This window comes from Triturus cristatus, chromosome 7, assembly GCF_964204655.1.
Source record: "Triturus cristatus chromosome 7, aTriCri1.1, whole genome shotgun sequence".
NCBI classification, from domain to species: domain Eukaryota; kingdom Metazoa; phylum Chordata; class Amphibia; order Caudata; family Salamandridae; genus Triturus; species Triturus cristatus.
Window position 1 is genome coordinate 599548813 of NC_140590.1, and position 5060 is coordinate 599553872.

Here is a 5060-nt window from a genome sequence, read left to right on the forward strand (position 1 = left end):
TTATACATGAATATATTGAATTCCCGTACAATACCCATTATTTTCTGCTTGCTCTATGGAACTTACGATAAGCGATTGGCCTGAGAGACTGACCTTTTCACCCAGTCCATTGTCAGCATTAAGTGGGTAAATGACGAAATGTCTGGTAAAATCTGCAGACGAAGCTTTTGGGTAGCATACGTAGGTAGATGTAGCGTGCAAAGGAGCCCACAAAATGATATAAAAAGGGAGCACCCACAGATATCGACGGACTACCTCGCCGTCTGTATGTAGGTTAACAGGCAGTGCAGGTTTTCCCCAAGAGCTGGGAGCTCTTGTCTTCCTTTGCTTAAAATGTCTTGCTCTGCTTTGCTTGAAGTATCTTATTCTATTTTACCTATATGAAATGTCATGTTATGTTTAACCATTGTTCTCTTTACTTGTGCATTTAAAAGATTTTGTATTGTAATTGCAGGAATGCTTGCTCTAAGAGTAAACGTGAGTGTTCCTAGGTAACATTTTCCTTGGTGTAACTTGTTTCTCATGATGCATTTATAGATGTGTTTTCTCTCTCTCTCTGTCAGTACATTAATTGAGATACAGAGAATATCATGACAGCTGTATGATTATCTGGATTCTGTATTTTGTACTTTATGTCTCTATTCTGCGGTTTCTTTGAAGTTGCATCTTCTCATTAAACTGCCATTGTATTCTGCCTCCAATTCCATGTCTCATATGTCTGTTTTCTTCATTTTTGGAGCAAGCGTTCCTAGGCACCCCGGCTCAAATTAAGGTGCCCCTTTTGTCCCTGACTCACTCTCCTGCTCAGTTCTGTGGTGGCTCCCGGGGATCTGGGGACCGCCCCTAGCTTCCTTGACCCGTAATAGATCTTGCCTCCAACAGCCTCTCTTGCAAGTCCTGTATTGTTGGTTTGTTGCCCCTGCCCCCCTTTCCACTGCCCTCCATAGTCTGTTGTGCTTCCACGGCCCTTCCTGCCTGCTCAGTGTGGTTAAATTGTTGCCTTTGCACCCTCCTACCTGCCTTCAATTTTCAGAGTCCGTGCCCCTGGCCTCTGCCTCTCAACAGTATCCTAATGAACAACTAGATTGCTAACATTCTATATTTATTACAAAAGTGTGGAACGCCTGACATCATCTTGATGTAATCAAAACTGTAATACCTAGAGCATTTCCTTTAGAAATTACATATATGAGAGGGTCTTATTGGCATCAAAATTATGGTTAGTGCTCTAAAAGGCTAAAATAAGGACATATTTTCTGAGTTTTCAAATAGCGACAAAGCACTTTTAAATTATTTGTTATCTTTATGTTTTTTTATCCAGTTGACCACTTGATTAAATGTTGCACTTAGGGGAGATGATGTGGTGTTACTTCCAGAACTGCAGACTTTGCAACTGGGGAACCAGGTTGAAGTTTCTGCTTCAGCTCGACATTCTGTGATTCTGGTCAAATCACTTATAGGCACATGCATCAAACCTTTTTGCGATCGCAAACGGTGCGAATCGCAAAAATAGGCCGTTTGCGATCGCAAAAGTCAGTGTTGAAATGCATCAACTGTATATTTGCGAAAATCCATTTTTTCGCAAATATAAGGAATCGCAAAACATTCTGCGAATCAAATAGCGAATCGGTATTAGCGTGTCCCAATTAGCGAATCGCAAACAACGATTCGCTAAATGTATGCATGACAAATCGCAAATAGCGATTTCCATGAAAATCGCAAATTAGCGATCGCTAAATAAGAAGGATCACAACCAGGTGGTAATCATGAGTGCAAATCACAGACAGGTGAAAACCAACTGAAACCCATTTAAACACACCCAGAATGAGCCAGCACTGTTCACAATGGCAGGGATTTACCTGATGGCGAGGAGGATGAGGCTGCAGGCTGCCGCACAGAGACGGAGGCGAATGAATGAGCGCATCTTCAGAGTCCGCATAACTTTGCTAGGCCAGCAAGAGGATGAGATATACGACAAGTATAGGCTCAATGCAGCAATGATCCATGATCTAATCAATGAATTGGACCCCATAATGCAACGACAGACACGTAGGACCAATGCCATCCCAACGCATGTGCAGGTCCTATGTTGCCTACACCTTCTGGCGTCAGGCAGTTTTCAGGGGGTCATTGCTGTTGCGGGAGGTGTGTCACAAAGCGCACTTTCAAGAATATTGAAAGCATTCCTTGATGCCATGATGGCCGTGATCGGGTCTCATATCAAGTTCCCTACCACCGCGCTTGACCTTGCAAAAACCAAACAGGAGTTCTACCAGATAGCTCGTTTCCCACATGTTTTGGGTTGTATTGATTGCACCCACGTTGCAATATGTCCCCCTGCAACACAGGAATATATATATAGAAATAGGAAATGTTACCATTCCCTCAATATTCAGGTCGTTTGCAATGCCAAAAACATTATCACTGACATTGTTGCGCAATTTCCAGGGAGTGCACATGACTCTTATATCTTCAGGCAAAGTGGCATACACACCCGTCTTGTCAGGGGAGAATTTGGAGAGGGACATCTGCTTGGTAAATATGTGTTATAGTTTATCACTGTCATTGTACGTATGTCAATGTGAAGCTGCCACTGACTCTTTGCTCCATTACATGTAGGTGACAGCGCATACGCCTTGCGTAATTACCTAATGACGCCTTACCTCAATCCCACAACTGCCAATCAACAGAGGTACAATGCAGCACATATTTCGACAAGGAACATCATAGAGCGCACATTTGGGCTGTTGAAGAGCCGATTCAGATGTCTACATAAGACCGGTGGAGCACTGAAGTACAACCCTGAACAATGCTGCAAGATAGTAGCGGCATGTGCCATGCTGCACAACATAGCGACAAGGGGAGGAATGGACATCGAGGTGTCTGACAGCGATTCGGAGGATGGGAACCAGCAAGTGCCACAACACCATGCAGCACAAGGGGCAGGCGCAGCAGAAGGGCGTAGGAGAAGATTTGACATCACACAAAATTATTTCTGAGGTGAGTAATGATGACACAGAAACTGACTATTGCTATCAAAGTATTCTTTAATTAAATAAAATTGCCATGAGTGTTCAAGCACACTTGTAATCTGACCAGTGCAATGGACATAAGTGGTTTGCAAATGTCAATTCACTTGTCAGTCTGTGAAAAGTCAAATCCAAATAAATGGTTACGTCACCATAGTGGAATGCACTTGTACATGCCAGTCTAGCGCTTTTTCCCACGAACACCCAGACGCCTGTCAGACCCAGCATTGTCATCCGTTATGTTGGAAGCGGCGGGGGTACTGCTGCGTGTGTTGCGTCTTCCTGCAGTGCGGACTGGAACTGCCACACTACTTAGGCTTGAGCCACCCTCACTACCCTCTTCGGGCGTCGAATTGTTGGCCGCAATTGTGGAAGCATTTAGCAAATCAACTGCATTGGTGACCTGGTCCAGTGCTTTAGCCACATCGCCGCTCCAATGGCACATTTCAGTTTGCATGGTCACAGACCTACGCGCCAGCAGTGCAGTTGTCGTGGCCAATCTATTGTTTGATTTAGCAAACATTTTCAATTGCAGCATTAGTTGACGATGCTGTCTCTTCTGGGATACATTTCCCTCATGCATCACCTTGCTCAGTTGCTGCACACTTTCTGACAGTACTGCTATGTTGCTAGCCATCTTGCCAACTTGCAATTGTACTAATCGTGTGTTTTTTGTCTGCAGGCGCTGCATACGGAGCATCTGTCCCTCAAGACCACCCCAGACATCACTTGGTTGCTCCTCCTGCTGTGTCCTGAGTGCTCTTCCTCTCCTACGCCGGGCTCTGTGATTAGTTCTGGGGACCTGTGGTTGTGTTTTTGTGATGGAAGTTGTCTGGCCATGGCTGCCACCTGGTGTTGCATCAGCCTCATCATCTTCACACTCCATGGTGACTAGGGATGGAACAGTAGCCCTGCGTGACTTTGTTGGACGTGAGGGATTTATTTGCACCACAGGTGTGTCCATCTGTTCACCTGCGCTGGTGTCCTGCATGTCTGGGGAATCGCTATCCACATCTTCTACACGTTGCGCATCTGTGAGGTGAAACAGTGCAACACTGTATTATTTCATGTCTGTGATATTAATTGCACAGTAATAAATATCTGCCTTTGTAAATGATTTTATACTCTATTAAGCTTTTTTGGGTTGTTACTCTGAGATTTGACATTTTAACTGCTTGACCTGACTACATCTCCCATAATGCCCCTCACCTACTGAACGCATTGTGTACTGGATGTTCAGGGTCTGCACTTGGGCTGTACTGTGGTCGAGTTCTACCTTTACATTTTGTAACACTAAGAAAACATACATTCATCTTACCTTCAGATGTGTTTGCTGCTCCGGACGTGTCCAGCTGGGTCACACCAACAACAGCTTCTGGCTGGATGGTGGATTCAATCAAGTCCTCCATGGGAGTGTTCCCAGTGTCTGTTGGTGTTCCCCCTCCTGTCTTCTTTGCCTCCTTCAGGCGGTCAGCTATGCGCACCTTAGCCCGACTGCGCAAGTCGTACCATCGTTTTTTGAGTTCTTCAATGGTGCGGTGTGTCACCCCAATGGCATTGACCCTGTTTTGGATCCGGAGCCAGATTTTCCTTTTCTCCTGCTCTGCCACTTTCAATGATGCCTTTCCAAACAGCTTGTCATGGCTGTGAACTACTCCCTCAATGAGGGTGTCAATTTCTTTTTCTGCAAATTTAATTTTGCGTTTCCTGCCTGTTTGGCTCTCCTCTGCTGTTTGTGAGGCTTCCATTTGATATCACAAGTTTCTCTTCTGTCTCTGTCACACTCCTGTTCTGCTCCCAGAGCCAGCTCCCTCCTCTCCCTGACACTGTGCACTGGAAATGAGGCTGGTGCTGCTCACTTCCTGGTTGTGATGTCATCAGGATGCATCAAAAAGCGACTTCGGTATTAGCGATTTCGCTAATTGCGAAATCGCTAATAGCGAGTTCGCAAATGCCGAAATCGCAATTTATTTAGCGATTTTTAGCGATTCGCAATATTCTCGCAATGTTTTTGTTGCATCGTGTTTTGCG

At 45.0% G+C, this 5060-nt stretch overlaps 1 long non-coding RNA gene across 1 annotated transcript; it reads left to right on the forward strand.

Moving 5' to 3' along the window:
• Positions 1 to 2619: 2619 nt before the first annotated feature.
• Positions 2620 to 4146, forward strand: LOC146810181 (uncharacterized). The gene is made up of 2 exons (XR_014965641.1): positions 2620 to 3000; positions 3712 to 4146. It is a non-coding gene; the product is annotated as an uncharacterized LOC146810181 (long non-coding RNA).
• Positions 4147 to 5060: the final 914 nt, after the last annotated feature.